Source organism: Pinus tabuliformis, chromosome 5_1, assembly GCF_031772625.1.
Source record: "Pinus tabuliformis cultivar Carrire ecotype Pingquan chromosome 5_1, CPIR1, whole genome shotgun sequence".
NCBI lineage: Eukaryota > Viridiplantae > Streptophyta > Pinopsida > Pinales > Pinaceae > Pinus > Pinus tabuliformis.
The window spans coordinates 786,585,969-786,604,271 of NC_142305.1; positions in this window are offsets into that span (position 1 = coordinate 786,585,969).

Sequence of the window (18,303 nt, forward strand, 5' to 3'; positions counted from 1 at the left end):
GGGTGGCCGAGAGGAAGAACATAACTATTGTAGGGGTAGCATGGACAATGTTGCATGACCAAGGCCTACCACTTCACTTGTGGTCTTAGCCATGCAACACAATGGTCTATTTGCAAAATAGAAGCCTGCATCGCATACTTGGGATGAAGACACCAGAGGAAGCTTTCTCCAGTAAGAGACAAGATGTGGGTCACTTCAGGATCTTTGGCTCATTGGTATATTGCCATGAGACAAAGGATGCAAGGAAGAAGCTTGAGCCGACAACAGAGTTGGGGATATTTGTGGGGTACACTGATACACCTCACAACTATTAGGTGTACTTGCCTACTAGTCGGAGGACAGTGGTTCATAGAGATCTCAAGTTTGATGAGTAGAAGACCATGTGAGTTTCCCTTGAGAAGGAGCTCCATGTACAGGATATGGAGGAACTGTTGTTTCCTAAGGAGGAGGAGCCTCAGACTAATGCAGAGAAACTACATGCAGAGGTTCCAGGAGTGGAGATATCCACTCAAGCAGAGTCTTCCAGAGATGGACAGAAGCGCACAAGAGAAGCTGATAGATTGTTGGAGGATGCAAGAGAGAATGTGGGAGCACCATCTTCTCAGTGCAGACAGAGCAGGTCACCTGAGAGGCACACTAGATACATGGCCCTTGCTGGGGAATGTGTTGAGACCGAGCCATCTTCCTTTGAGGAAGCAGTGCAGCAGCTGATTTGGGTTGATGCTATGGTGGAGGAGTATGACTCCATAGTTTGTAACAGTGTTTGGGACGTGGTTCCGAGACCGGAGAACAAGTCAGTTGTGAGTTCCTGTTGGCTTTACAAGGTAAAGCAAGTTGTTGATGGTAGTGTGGAGAAGCATAAGGCAAGATTTGTTGCCCGTGGATTTTCATAGGTCGAGGGGATTGACTATGATGAAACTTTCGCTCATGTTGCAAGGTACTAATCTATCAAATCTATGTTGGCATTATCAGCACAGATGGGTTGGAAGATCCATCAAATGGATGTGAAGATTGCATTCCTCAATGGCTAGATTGAGGAAGAGGTGTACATAGAGAAGTCAGAAGGTTTTTAGACCTTCGATCGTGAGTTGCATGTGTGTCGACTCAAGAGAGCATTGTACGGGCTGAAGCAAGCACCTCGTTCTTGGTACACCAGGATAGACAACTATTTCACTGGGTTAGGCTTCACAAAGAGTGAAGCGAATTCAAACCCGTACCTCATCATGGTGAAAGGTAAGTTGTTGATCATCATAATTCATGTTGATGATCTCATATTGAATGGTGATGATTAGTTGATCGTGTCTTGCAAGGAGGACCTTGCAAGAGAATTCGACATGAAAGACATGGGTCTCATGCATTACTTCCTTGGCATGGAAGTGTGGTAGAAGGATGGGGAGTTGTTTGTGTCTCAGGGCAAGTATGCCAACGAGATACTCAGGAGATTCCACATGGAGAAGTGCAAGCCCATGCAGACTCCTCTAGCAGGTAACTAGAGGAAGGAGGTTGCTACTTCAAGAGAAGTGGTAGAGGCTACTGTGTACAAGTAGCTTGTGGGTTCACTGATGTACTTAGTGAACACATGACCAGATTTGTTCTATGTAGTGAACCAGCTGAGTCAAGCGATGGTTCAACCTACCAAGATGTTTTGGAAGGCGGAAAAGCATGTATTGAGATACCTCAGAGGCACATCTCAATATAGATTATGGTACAAACAGACAAAGGGAGTGAAGCTACAGGGCTTCACTAATGCAGATTGGGCAGGGAGTCCATCATATCGGAAGGGCACATCAGGAGGGATTTTCAACCTTGGGTCAGTGGCAGTTTCTTGGTGCAACATGAAACAGAGGTCGGTTTCACTCAGTTCGGCAGAGGAAGAATACATGGCTACAAGTTAGGCATCATGTGAGGCTATCTAGTTTTTTTGATCAAAGGATGGATCCAATTGTGATCTATTGTGATAATCCGAGTTGTATCAAACTCTTTAAGAATCTAATATTTCATGATAAGTCCAAGCACATCGACATCTGGTATCATCATCTCAGAGACTGTGTAGCGAGGAGGATCATGTTGCTGCAGTATATTTCGATAGAGGAGCAAGATGCTGACATTTTGACAAAGGCATTGTCAAAGTGTAAATTCGAGTTCCATAGAGACAAGATTGGGGTGGCAGATAATCCCTTTCTTGTTGAGAGGGAGTGTTGAAATATGGCAACAAGAATATTCCAATTTAATTTTTCCTTGACTTAAATTGTGAATTAAAATCAAACTTAGTCTTAATAGCTACTTGGAAATAATTAATTTATTTATTTTAAATTAATTAGTTGGAGAAATTCAAGTTAGAAGTCTTTTTGAAGTCATGCAAGAGTTATCCCTTAAATTAAGGAGATAAGATTGAGTTATATTTGAGTTGTAATTAGTTAACTCAGTTTACTGAGTTAAGTCTAGTTAAGTTAATTCCAAACTATTTGAGGAACTAATAGAGGGTTAGTAGTTAGTTGATGCATTAATGCACTCAACTAGTGCTACTCCAACTAACTGAAGATTCCGTCATCAGAAACTCATGCATGTCTATTCTGAGAAAGACCCAATTGAGATTAATCTTCAAAGACAGTGTACTATCATTTGCATGTGTTTCCTCATGGAGAAAACTCATGCATGCAGTCAAGGATTCATCCTTGAGGATTGCGCAGTTTTGAAGGCTTGGTTTTCCACTTGGTAATAGGGTAATCATCCACAAGGAACAGTGCAAGGAAATAGGAGCTTGGATGGCAGAGAGGAAGGCTGGAGAGAAGCCAAGATCGCCTGTGAGCATTTGTGAGGATTGTACTAAGAGCTAGCTAGCTATGAGAGCTAAGGCTTTGTATAATTCCTATGTATTTCCAACATGTATGATAATACAATAGTGTGGGGTTTTTATCTGAGGATTTCCCCAAAGTATTTTCATGTGTATTGTGCCACTGATTCTTCTTCTTCTAGTTATATTGTTCAGCTTGATATTTAAGCTTCTGCAAATTGATAATAGGAGTAGGTTATAGTATTATGCTTTGATTTCTATTGCATTATCGGGTTAACCTATAGAAGATTTTCTACATTGTTGGTTTGTTTGGTTGTGCATGTGTGCATGGTCCTTCTTATTGAATGAGGAAGTGATATCTTCAAGTGGAAGCAAGGTTTCCTTGGCATTGGACTCAAGAGACTACTCCAACTTATTCGGAAAAATATCCAGTGGGGCATGGCAAGGGGGGGGGGAGTGAATTAGTATTTGAAAATCTATTCAATCTTTGATTTCTTATTCATATTTCTATATGTTGTTGTCATTAAGTAAACCAACATATGTACGTGACTATGATGAAGACAAATAAAATATATCCAATTAACTAACTTTTCATTTATTTCATCATCTATTCAACATGAACTAGTGCATCATTACTTCATTAGACATTAATTAAACATTAACCATGAGCAATATGAGCATAATAAACCATCACACATGAGAAACACAACAACACTTGAGGGCTCCAAGATTTTTTTACGTGGAAGCCTAATGTAGGAGAGAACCACCGTACGCAGGCACCAACCTACAGAAGGATACAGCCTTCTCTCATTCTCCAATGCCCACTGGAAGGGAGCTCCAAGACCCTAATCTCATTTATCATCATCCATCGGAAGGGAGCTACAACCCCCTGAAAAAATTTAGCAGCTACCACTGGAAGGAAGCTTCGACTCCTTCACTGAAGGCTCCAACCCTCATCACCTTTGTGGACCATGTTTCATAATATTTCATATTGGATCCACCTGACTCACAACATCAAAGCTGTAGGCCATGTTTCATCTTATTTTCATACTGGACCCACTTCCATCGTTTAAGCCCAATATCAAATAATAATTCTGAAACCAATTACTATATCAATTCACTCAGTTATTGTACCAAATCAAACAAGAAACCAATATTAATAAACCAATGCAGATAGATCAAATCACTCAATATCATATCGTATCAATGCACATCCGTACATAAGAATACTATACCATATTTTGTTTATCACATAAACAGGTTGTTGTCACTGCAAACCTTGATCAAACATATGGCATAAGGTATACGCTATTGTTCTGAATCATAACCATGTATGTACACGCTTTCCCTAAAGAATATTTGTGTAAAAATCTCAAAACAATAAATAACTGAGTCTAAATCACTGTCACTCTAAATCAATCACTTAATCACATACTGAAACCACCACAGATCACTGAACCAAATAAAAATCACCACGCGGTAGCTTCATCACTAGGCAACATTCCATTCCATAATCAATTCAACCTAACCAGTATTGTCAAACACAAATTATTATAAGAGAGACTTCATTGACAAACAACATCAAACATAACAAAATTGATCAAACATCATCAACAACTCATACTACAAAAGCTCATCATGTATACACGACTCTTACTAAACACATTCATGTATGTACGCGCTTTTCATGCTTGACACCTGCGTACAGATTCTGAACGTTTGCAAAATGTATATGCGACTACCCAGAAGAAAATCCTCTTATGTACGTTCTCTCTCAGAGGAAAACCAACATACATATCTGTAATCACTAAATCATACCTTCATTACAACCATAACACATACTTCACAAACCTTACCATCTCATATTATGCTAGAGTATCATCATCACCACAAATCTATCATTGTTAGTCATAATCATAAAAGATCAAGAAAGAATATTCATTAGTCTCTATCATACTTTAAGATCTATCAGATATGAGACTCCTTAAAGCTCCTTGGTGCACACCTATTTCAGATCAAATCAATCATCAATACCCCATCACTTTCACCCTCTAACACTTGATATCCATCTACTTATATAGCTTAGACCTTAGCCAATACTTTAGTAATACCGATGGTATTTTTTAACAAGATCAAATATCCATTATTGTGCTCAATACTATGGGCCAATATGTTATGAAACCAGCTCAAGAAAAGATAGAAAAGATAGATCAACGCCTTAGAATTCAGCCTCTTCGAGGGGGCAACCTCCTTTACATTACATAAATGAACAATTCTTGGATGATACAAATGACAAAACCTCCTTTCTATATATAGGAGTCTAAGGAGTCACAATATAATCCAGCCGACCTAACAATAATAATACAAAGCCACAAAAATAACAATAGAGGGATTCTATGGGGCACAGAAATAACAACATGGGGGTAATAGGGGCACAACAATATAAATAAGGGGTATAACTACAATAGTAATGGGGTAATCACTAGTATTATAGGGACCCAACATGCCCCTCTCCTTCAAAAAAGTTTTGTCCTCAACGCTTGAGTAGTTCTGGATACTTCTGCATAAAATTCTCATCCTCCCATGTGGAATCTTCAGTGGATAAGTTCTTCCACTTGATAAGATACTCTGAAATTGCTCGATTTCGTAGCTGTCGAGTTCTTGTTTCTGTGACTGCGTCCGGTTCCAATATAATTTTTCCTTCCTCATCAAGTTCTGGCAATATTGTTTGCACTGGGAGCTTGTCACCTATAACCTTCTTTAAACATGAAACATGGAAAACTGGGTGCAATCGAGAAGCTGCAGGAAGATCCAATTTGTATGCCATAGTACCAATCTTTTGCAACACCTTGTACGGACCATAATACTTTGGTGATAATTTATTATCCTTCTTAGCTTGCTTTAGGGACATTTGCTTATATGGTTGTAGCCGTAGGAATACCCAATCACCTACATCAAAACTTCTTTCACTGCGATGTTGATCTGCCTGTTGTTTCATTCTATTTTGTGCCAACACGAGGTTATCCTTTAAGAGTTGGAGGACTTGTTGTTGATGTTCGATGTGATGTTCCACTGCCTGAACCTTAGAATTTTCTCTTAAATATGATGTGATGGATGGTGGATGATACCCATAAAGTGCCATAAATGGGGTCATTTTTGTTGCTGTATGGAAGGAAGTGTTATACCACCATTCAGCCAGAGGCAACCATTTGACCCATTGTGTCTGTTTATCAGATACAAAGCAACGAAGATATCCTTCCAAACATTTGTTTACTATCTCAGTTTGCCCATCAGATTGAGGATGATAAGATGAGCTATGAGCTAACTGAGTACCAAGACAAGAAAATAATTCTGTCCAAAAATTTCCAGTGAAAATGGGATCTCTGTCACTTACAATAATCTTTGGGTTTCCATGTAGCTTTTGAATTGTTTCCATAAATGCAGTAGAAACTGTACTGGCTTTAAATGGATGTGATAATGCACAAAAATGTGCATACTTGGTAAGTCTGTCAACTACCACCATGATGACACTCTTTCCCTCAGACTTGGGTAAACCTGTGATAAAATCCATTGAAACCTCCTCCCAACGTTGGCTTGGAATGGATAAAGGTTGTAATAGACCCGGTGTCTTAATTGTTTCAACTTTATTTTGTTGGCAAACCAAACATTCCGCCACAAACTTTTGAATATCTGATTTAAGGCCATCCCAAAAAAATTCCTTCTTAACCCTGTGGTAAGTTTTTAAAAATCCTGAGTGCCCTCCTAAGGGAGAAGTGTGCAATTCCATAAGAATTTTTTGTTTTAGCTGGGAATTCTTACAGAGGTATAAGCGATCTTTGTACCATAATGAATCATTTTGCCAGCTAAATGTATCAGACGTACTGGAATCTTGTTGTAGCTTTCGAATAAGTGCCCACACTTCTTCATCATTCTTCCATTCCTCCCTTGCTTCGTTTATCCAATCTGGTTGGATAATAGAAATGGTGCACAACAATGCTTCCACATCCTCATCCTTTCTTGAGAGTGCATCTGCCACCACATTTTGCTTCCCTTTTTTGTAGATGATTTCAAAGTCATAACCCAACATCTTTGTGACCCACTTTTGTTGCTCTTCAAAGGATAATCTTTGTTCTAAAAAGTATTTAAGGCTATCATGATCCGTTTTTACCTTGAAGTGTCTTCCCATTAGGTAGGGTCGCCATTTCTTAAGTGCATGGAGTATTGCCAACATTTCCTTCTCATAAATAGCTTTGCTTAAAAACTTTCCCTTGATTGGACGACTTTCAAAAGCAATGGGTCTTTCATCTTGCATTAGAACAACACCAATTCCATTTCCTGAAGCATCACATTCCACAATAAAGGTTTTTGTGAAGTCCGGTGTAGCTAAGACCGGTGCTTGGCACATTGCCTCTTTAAGATGTTCAAAGGCCTTTGTTGCTTCCGGAGTCCATGAAAATGCATCTTTCTTCAATAATGTTGTTAGAGGTGCTGCTATTCTCCCATAATTCTTAACAAACTTGCGATAATACCCTGTCAACCCAAGAAATCCTCGCAGATGCTTTATGGATGTGGGGATTTTCCATTCCTTAATGGCTTTAATTTTGCTAGGGTCTACCTTAACTCCTTCATGAGATACAATATGACCCAAATATTCCACCTCCTGGACTCCAAAGAAACATTTGGATCTTTTTGCATATAATTGTTTCTCCTCCAATAGTTGTAGCACCCTGTCAACATGTTCAACATGATCCTTCCAAGACTTGCTGTAGATTAGTATATCATCAAAAAATACTAACACAAATTTTCTAAGGAATGGTTTGAAAATTGAATTCATCAAACCTTGAAATGTTGAAGGTGCATTGGTAAGGCCAAAAGGCATGACCAAAAATTCATAATGACCCTCATGAGTTCTAAATGCCGTTTTCGGAATGTCTTCAATCTTCATTCTGATTTGATGATATCCCGAACGAAGATCCAACTTGGTGAAGTAAATTGATCCATGCAATTCATCCAGTAATTCATCAATGACAGGAATGGGGAACTTATCTTTAATAGTGAGCTTGTTGAGCTCCCTATAATCCGGACACATGCGCCATGATCCATCCTTCTTGTGCACCAATACTACTGGAGCAAAGAAAGAACTTTGACTTGGTTGAATTATACCAGCCTCTAGCATTTCTGCAACCATACGTTCAATTTCACTTTTTTGGACATAGGGATATCTGTACGGCCTGATGTTTGGAGGAACACTTCCTGGAATCAGATGAATAGCATGATCATGATCACGCATAGGTGGGAGACCTTTGGGAGTCTCAAATACCTTGGAATGATTGTCCAGGCCTTTTTGGAGATCTGGAGAAGTAGATGATTCCGATGTGGAAACATCTAGCGAACATAATTGTGCAATTACACCTCTTTGCTCCTTTTTTAGAAGCTTTGTCATACCATTAGAGCTGATTATATTTCCTGGTTTCCCTACAATACCCCTTAATTCAACTTCCTTTCCTTCCATAGAAAATTTGATGAAAAGTTCTTGAAAATTAAAAGCTATTGTACCCAAGGATTGTAGCCATTGGACTCCTAGTACAACATCAGCACCTCCCATTGGAATGGAAAGCATTGGGCTAGTCAATACATATTCTCCCATGGATAGCTTGATATTATGGCACCTTCCAGAGCAATTTATTGTTCCTCCATTTGCAATCATCACTTGACACTCTGGTGTTGGATATAGGAAGCAATTCAATTCTTTTGCTACCCTACAATGAATAAAATTGTGGGTGCTTCCTGAATCAATCAACACTATTACCTTTTTCTTCTTGATTTGTCCTTCTATCTTGATGGTTTGAGGAGTGGTAATTCCCGCCAATGCATTACAAGATATGGTCGGATTTATTTGTTCTTCATCTAGGCTTTGTTCCTGGAGTATATCTTCTTCTTTTGACCTTTCTTGCTCCTTTTCTTCTTCCTCTTCACAATCTATGTAGAATAATTTCTTCTCAGCACACTTATGACCTTTACTGTATTTGTTATCACAATTGTAACAAAGCCCTTTTGCTCTTTTTTCTTCCCATTGTTGTGGTGTCAACCTTATAGGTTGTGGAAGACTAGGGGCAACAACACTTCCGTCTTTATAGTTGTGAGTGGTATGCTTCCTGGTTGCCATAATTTTGCTTTCCATTTTTCTTGCTAACCTAAATGCCTTCTCTAATGAATCAGGTTCCCAAAGGCGAACATCATGTTGGATATTATCCTTTAAAGACCCTATGAACACATCAATCCTATGCTCCTCTGGAATATCTTTTACCCTTATGTTCAATTTTTGGAACTCCTCAATGTGCTCCATTACTGAACCATTTTGTTTGAGACTTATCAATTGGCTAAAAAAAGTGTTGCTTTTTGTATCTTCATAATGTGCTATCAATTCTTCCGTAAAAATTGCCCAAGTGATAAATTTTTACGAGAGCAAAGCCATTGATACCATACAAACTGATTTGGTTCCAAATATACAGTTGCCATACGTACCTTTTGTGTGTTTTGCACATTATTGAGATCGAAGAACTGCTCCATCTGTAATATCCATGTGGCGGGATCCTTGCCATCAAACTTCCTCATATCGATTTATGTAATATGGTGGGTCTTCGATCCAACATTAGCGTCTATGGAATCATGATTAACATTACTTTTGTTCACATCATGAGTTTCCTTTACAACCTTTTCACCATTAGTAAGTATTTCTTGTAGAAAATTTGTCAAATCTATCTTCAAATCTGCCATGTTTGTCTTCAAATCTGTCCTCAAATCTGTCTTCAAATCATCCATCTTAGCTTCCATGACCTTTATCTTAGATTCCACGCCACTTATCTTAGCTTCTGTTAGCTTTTGTGAGCGTGACATTTGTTGCACTTGTTCTTGTAATTTTGATATATCATGTAGCATTTCTTCCTCTTCTTCATGAGTCATGCTCGAGCTTTCAGGTTCCTTACTAGGTGTTTGCATTTTCTTTCCTCGGGGCATTAGTTACCGATAATAATGCTTTACTATGCCCTCTGAGTTCCGTTAAACCAAGCTTACACAAAAATTTAAAAAAAACTACACACCTATTTTCACTTTATAGAAGCCTGATATTGAATTTGATGTATCTCTATAATTTCAGATCATCCAGTTCTGAAATTGTGACCTGTAGTAGCCTTCTGCGTCCTCTTTCCAATGCCACAAGTCTGACCCAAATTGGATTCTCCAAGGAAGAGCTATGTGAAATCTCCCACAGTGACTTGCTTTTAGACTAGTTTAGTAGAGCGAACTTGTACGACGTGCCACGAGTCACTGTTTCAACCTTTGAATCTGAAACACACATACAAGAAACTAAAGTCTGTCCTCTTTCTGTACCTTCTTATGGAATTTCAATCCAATCCCCAGAGAGAAAGTTATGACGATTTTCCCCAGGTCACCTGTTTTGAATGTAATTCAAGAGTCTGCAAAAAGACCAACTTCCTCAGATCATATCTCCACAAATATCGCGCGAAAATATCTAAAATTTGGACCCAAGGTTTAGCGCGATTTCTTCTCAAATGGGTTTTTTTTGCGACTTCTGAAACGTCACAGAAAAAAAGTTATAGCGAAAATTACACGATGACCTGTTTGGAGCAGCGAAACCCTAGAATCCAAAGCTCTGATACCAAATGTTATGAAACCAGCTCAAGAAAAGATAGAAAAGATAGATCAACGCCTTAGAATTCAGCCTCTTCGAGGGGGCAACCTCCTTTACATTACATAAATGAACAATTCTTGGATGATACAAATGACAAAACCTCCTTTCTATATATAGGAGTCTAAGGAGTCACAATATAATCCAGCCGACCTAACAATAATAATATAAAGCCACAAAATAACAATAGAGGGATTCTATGGGGCACAGAAATAACAACATGGGGGTAATAGGGGCACAACAATATAAATAAGGGGTATAACTACAATAGTAATGGGGTAATCACTAGTATTATAGGGACCCAACACAATACCATGGTAAAGACCCCTGGTATTCCAATTACCATGGTGCGAAATATGTATGCGACTTTTCTTCACCATACCTGTGTATGTACGTGACCTTTCTTCACGCTACCTGCATATACTTTCCCAATATTCACCTGTATCATTCCTCTATCTCCAAACTAATATTCCTTTGTTCATTCTCTCTTTCACATCTATACCAGCCTATATAATCATCCCGCTACCATAATGTTGACATCTTTATCAAGTAGGTTTCCATCAAGGACAACACATTAGTCATAATGCCAACAATCTCCCCCTTTGGACTTGATGGCAACCACTTTGGTGTTTTTTTACCACCACCTATAAATACCTGCAAACACATTTGTAAACACACCAAGCTTCACTCCAAGTATTCTTCTCCAAACACCAAGTTACTCTCCCCCTTTGACATCAACGGAAAAGGGATGACCAATGCTGAATGACTACTTCTCTCTCCCTTTTTAGAGATGAGAATTGTAGATCTGATCTGTTCAATATGAAAAATGTATACTAACCATGCTCCCCATGAGGATATTCTAAATCTTTTGGAAGATATAAAAAGAAGTACATGACTCTACAACTCAACCAAATATGACATTTCCTATCACCAAGGACTCATGCTTACATCAATCACCCAAAACAGCGTGGTTACATATTTTACTCAACATTACATCAAATTCCCAAATAATGGGATTACATACATAATTGACTTGACCCCAATAGTCCAAACATGACTGAATATTACAATTATTACGTCATCGGTATTTACATGACCTTTACATCAAGGGATAGATATGACATTTATAACCAAAACCAAATACCTCAATAGTGAGGTAGTATGACCATGATAGTCATAAAAAATCATCATACACCATATAGGATCCTGCAACATGAACATCATGAAGTAAGATAGAGCAATGTAGCATCAGCCTTCATCAACATCAACATGTGACCAAATATGTAATGCTTTCAAGCATCACAAAGAAGTTGTAGCAGCAATATATCAATAACCATCCTCTTATCTTCATGTAACCTGCCTTTTCATCATATATGAAGAGTTATAACTCATAGGAAACAATATCATATTCATGCAAGAAGAATTATCACACCATAAAAAACTTCACCAATATGCAACTCAAGTAATCATCTATAAGATGCATACATCATCACCATGTATCACCAACATATGTGGGAACCAAGAACAACATCATAACAACTTTTCAAATGTAGCTCAAAGCATATATATATATATATATATATATATATATAGGCATCATCCATAACTGCGCCATGTGCAACTCAAGCATCATGAAAGACATAATGACAACAACATAGCATAATCAACTTCACTAAATGCAACTTAAGCAATATATACAAAACTTCATCAACATATGTGTCTTCAGCAGCATCACCAATGATATATACTTTTCATGAATGCTATTACGTAACAAGAAATGCTCAAGAAATCATATTTCCAACAATGCGCTATTAGAAGAATATAAAATGCTCCTCCTAAACATGTGCCAATAGTTCACGGTAGGGTCTAATCATATCCAACTTCATTGATTAGTAAATCCATAAAAAAGAACCAAAGCAACAATGACATATTACAGCAAATCATAAACCATCATAAGCCAATACCACTTCTAAGTAGTATTTGAGCATCAATAGAATGTAACCAACCAATGTCAAAACCAAAAAGCCAAATAATAACTAACTGAAGCATATTAGAAACTTTCCCTGATTTTGTCCCACTATTTCATCATCTCAAAGAAACATACATGACTGTCTAGATGAAAACTCATGTATATACGTGACTGTCCTTAATAAGATCCACATAGAGAAAGTAAAATACTGAACTTTCATAGCCGCACACCCCCTGAGCCTGTACTATATGTTCCTGCTTATTGTTACTACATCAGATGTCATGTCAGTAATACCAAATGAATACCAAAACAACATAGGGAATCAATATCAAGGTATACATATGCATATCTCCCCTGGAGATTATATATCAATGATTATGGGGACTTTATAATCATCACCTACTCTTCATGAGGTTATGTACCTCACATTACTTTTGCAGTCACTGTTAGAAGTATTTTTTTTAAGAACAATGGACTACAATGAGCACCATCTTCTTTTACTCTGAGTCTGAAGAAGAAGAGGAACTATACCTCTTATTTATGTCTGAATTCTTTTCTGCTAGCACATATAATTTGTATGGAATTTTGTATTCTCTTGCTATAACCTTTCCAGTTTCTTCGTCTAAAATTTTGTATTTAGTTTATGTGAACTCAATTATATGTCCTTTGTCAGCTATTTTACCTACACTTAGAATATTTTTCTTTAGCCCTTGAACTAATAATGCATCAACTACTTTTGCATGCTTCTCAAGTTTGATTCTACCTTTTCCCATAACTTTTGTTGGAGCACTATTTCCTAGAATCACCTTACTATCTTTGGTTTTCTTGAGAAACTCAAACTTTTCTTTATCTCCATTCATGTGATGAGAGCATCCACTATCTATGTACCATTCTTCTTCATCTTCAAATGAGAAAAGAGAAAGGACACACCTTGTTTTTTATTCTTCTTTCTTCTTATTATGAGAAGTGTTGGTGGATCCATATTTCTCAGGTATTTTGGTAAAAATATTCTTATCTAATTGCTTGCCATGTTTCCTGTGTAGGTTCATATACTTGTTCTTTCATTCTTTTACTACATGCCCAAACTTGTTACAAACATAACATCTTATGTGACTAGAAAAGGGAGCAGAGGAATCATAATATTTCTATTTCATATTCCTTCTATTGTAATCAATATCTTTATGAACAAATACATTGCAAGTAAAACAATATACTTTAAAGAAACCTGAGTACCTGGGAGTTTATGATGTTCCTGTGAAGTGGTTATTTGCTTGAGATCGAAACAATCTACTTCTAAAATTCGCTGCAACATTTCCATAATTATGGCATATAAAACTTTCAACATTATTGATAAGAGGAGAGAATCGATTAATGTTTTATTTATTAGAAGAAAATGATTTCTTTTGAAAATTCATCTTCCTTGGATGTTTATCTAGTTGACTTCTTATCTCTTTGACAATAATTTCATATTTCATATTGTTATCCTTCAAGATCCTTGTACAAGCCTGTGAACTAGATTCTCCTTTTATAGTTTCATGAAAACCAAGACCATATTTAATGGTGGGAGACATTTGACTGAGACATTTGACTACTGAGAATGTTATCCAAAATTTTAGTACTATCTTGAAATCTTAAATGTTTATCCTTTTCTTCTAATTTACCTTTTAGAATGTTTACCTCAACCTCCATTATTCGGTATTATTCTTCCTTTACCTGATACTTCTTCCTCATTCCTTTTTCAACCCTTCTTCTTTCTTCCAATTGCTCTTTTAATTTGATAATCTCTTTCTTCAACCCATTTTCTTGTTCTTCAAATACTTGAAGTAGCTCTTCTTTTTGCTTGTTTAAATTTTATAGATCTTCTCTTAGAGAGACAATCTTAGCTTCAAGTCCTTCACAATATTGTTTATATTCTACAACATGATCCCTATTATCATATTTCTACAACTTATCCTTAAGATTAATAATCCTTTTCAAAGCAAGATTTTGTTTTCTTATAAGATCAAGAGCTTCTTCTAACCTTTCTTCTTCTGAATCGGTAACTCCATCTGACATAACATACGTATCATTATTTTCTTTAGAAATAAGATTGAATGTTGAGAAATCTTCCTTTGTTTTTCCTTCATAGATGACCTACATATTATCCCATACTTCCTTTGTGGTTTCATAATGCATAACCTCTCCTAATGTTGAATCAAGTATGTTACCGATGATTTCATTTAATGCAACATTATTCTTTACAGATTCTTCACTTGATGGAGGATTTTTAGTGCAACCATTACATACTAAATCCAAAACATCAAATCATAGGGTCATTAACTTAGACTTCATCTCTTCTTTCCATTCCTGATAGTTATCATTACTTAGCATAAATGTAGCTTTATTGTCCATTGTTTTTTACTTGCCTTGTACTTCTACTTTTAGGGCCATCCTTTTTTTACTCTATTATTTATTTAGAATGCTTACTTTCACTTTTTCCCATGAGAGCAAGTTCAATTGATTCACTTTCATCTTCACTATCATCATTATTACATAGACAAGGAAATGAACCACAATTAGAATAAAAACCCATACGTGATAATTCTTTGTTATTGGCTTCTTCATTTTTTATCAATAGAAAGCAGGGTGATCCCAAAGCTAAGTATTTGTTGACATCTGTAATTGTCACTACATCTTATATATCATTGTTACTACCACAATTTTTTGACTCCTACCTTTGAGCTATCTTCTTCTTTCCCATCATCCTTGATCCATTCCAAGTGATTAAGCTTTAACTAAAGTGAACTGCTCTGATACCAATTGTTGGAAAAACTACTGATAGGGGGGGTGTGAATCATTATTTTAAACTCAGCTAAATCTTTCATTTCTTATTCATATTTTTGTATGATAATGTCATTAAGTAAACCAATGTATTTATGTGACTGTGATGAAGAAAAATAACATATATCCAGTTAACTAACTTTTCATTTATTTCATCATTTGTTTAACATGAACCGATGCATCATTACTTCATTAGACATTAATTAAACATTGACCATGAGAAGTAAGAGAAGAATAAACCATCACACATAAGCAATGCAACAACACATGAGGACACTAGGATTTTTTTAGGTGGAAACACAATGTGGGAGAAAACCATCGTTATTGACGTGTCTGTATTCTTCTTTTATTATAAAGGAAAAAGTCTTACAATCTTGTACTGGTGTAGACTCATACCAGTATGCAGGCACCCACCTGCAGAAGGCTACAACCTTCTCTCGTTCACCAGCACCCACTTGAAGGGATCTCCAACCTCCTGATCTCATTTACCAGCACTCACTGGAAGGGAGCTTGAACCCCCTGACATATTTACCAGCTACCATTGGAAGGAAGCTTCGAATCTCTCACTGAAGGCTCCAACCCTTAGCACCTTTGTGGACCACGTTTCATAATATTTCATACTGGATCCACCTGACTCATAATATCAAACTTGTAGGCCACTTTTTATCATATTTTCATACTAGACCCACTTCCATCATTTAAGCCTAATATCAAATAATAATTCTGAAACCAATCACTATATCATGTCACTTTGTTACTGAACTAGTTGAAACAACAAATCAATATTAATCAACTAATGTAGATAGATCAAATCACTCCATATAAGATCATATCAATGCACATCCATACATAAGAATACCATACCATATTCTTTTTATCACAAAAGCCAGTTGCTATGACTGCAAACCCTAATCAAACATATGTTAGAAGGTATACACTAATGTTCTGAATCATAATCGTATATGTACGCTCTTTCCCTCAAGAAGACTTGCATATAGATCTCAAAACACTGAAAAATTGAGTCTAAATCACTTTCACATTGAATCAATCACTGGATCACATACTGAAACCATCACAGGTCACTGAACCAAATACAAATCACCACAAAGTAGCTTCATCACTAGGCAACATTCCATTCCATAATCAATCCAACCTAACCAGTAATGTCAAACATAGATTATTATAAGAGAGACTTCATCAACATACAACAACAAACATAACAAAATTGATCAAACATGATCAACAACTCATACTGCAAAATCCCAACATGTATATGCGACTCTTACTAAACAAATTCACGTATGTACACGCGTTTCATGCTTCACACCTACGTACAAATTCTGAACTTTCATAGAATGTATACGCGATTACCTAGAAGCAGATTTGTGTATGCACACGCCCTCTCAGAGTTAAACCAACATACATATATGTAATCACTAAATTATAACTTGGTTGCAACCACAACACATACTTCACAAACCTTACTGTCACATATTCATGTCAAAGTATCATCATCACCACAAATCTATCATTGTTAGTCATAATCATAAAATATCAAGCAAGCATATTCATTAGTCTCTATTATACTTTCACATCTATTAGATCTCAAACTCCTCCAAGCTCCTTGGTGCACACCTATTTCAGATCAAATCATTCAGCAATAACCCATCATTTGCACCCTATAACACTTGATATTTATCTCATTATATATCTTGGACCTTAGCCAATACCTTAGTAATGCCGATGGTATTCTTTGATGGGATCAAATATCCGTTGTTGCGCTCAATGCTATGGGCCAATACCATGGTAAAGACCCCTGGTATTCCAATTACCATGGTGTGGAATATGTACGTGACTTTTCTTCACCATACCTACGTATGTATGCAACCTTTCTTCATAGTACCAGCATATACTTTCCCAAACTTTATCTTTATCATTCCTCTGTCTCTAAACTGATATCCCTTTGTTCATTCTCTATTTCACATCTATATGAGCCTGCATAATAATCCTTCTACCATAATGTTGACATCTTTACCAAGTACGTTTCCATCAAGGACAACGCATTAGTCATAATGCCAACACAACTTGTGAGGGTAACGAGTATTAATTCTTCAACCATTCTTTTGCAACATAATGCATGAGTGTTGAATGTATTTTTTTGCATGGATTGAAACAAAGAGATTGAATTATTTATATTCTTATGATCACACACTCACATATGGTTATATCATACTATAATCTATTGGGTTAAAAGTAGCCTACTTTCTCAGGTCATATTTTCTCGTAACAGATCTGGCGACTTTGCTGGGGATTCAGCACTAGAACTATTAGATATTCTCTTCTTCTTTGTATTTTTGGTTTTCTATTTCTCCAACTGAGTTCTATGTGGCTATATGGATTCATTTGGATCCGTTTACTTTTATTTACTTTAGATCTGAAGAGCTCTTAAATCTGATTTTTGTGTTTTGTTTTTTATACGAGAGAATACCAAAATTTCATATTTTAGATAAAATTCTAGACCGTTTTGTATAGAATTTGATTAAAATAACCACATATATAAATTCTTCTCGAAATTTCACCCAAATTCAAAAACAATGTGACCTAAAACGGAGTCTGAGTAAGGAAGTTATGGCTAATTGAAAAATCAACTTATTTTCTAATTCGTTTTCCAAATTTAGGGTTTTTCTTTAAAGTTGTTTTGCTAGATTTTTTGAGTTCTTTTACTTCAGATATTGTTGTTGCTTTTTGGATTTGAATTTTTATTGTTTTTTTATAGTACATATCTATCTTAGAACTGATTTATTTCTCTTATCTTGAATTGGATCTGTTGGTTTATCAATTTTAGGGTTTCCTTGAAACTACTTTTGCTTGGTTTTGGGGCATCTATCCCGAAGGACTTGCTCCTATTTTTTATATTTGTATTTTTGTTGTTGTTATACTTCAGCTATATATCACATATGATTTAGAACCCTTGTTTCATATTTAATTCAGATCTGCATTAGATTCTTTGTC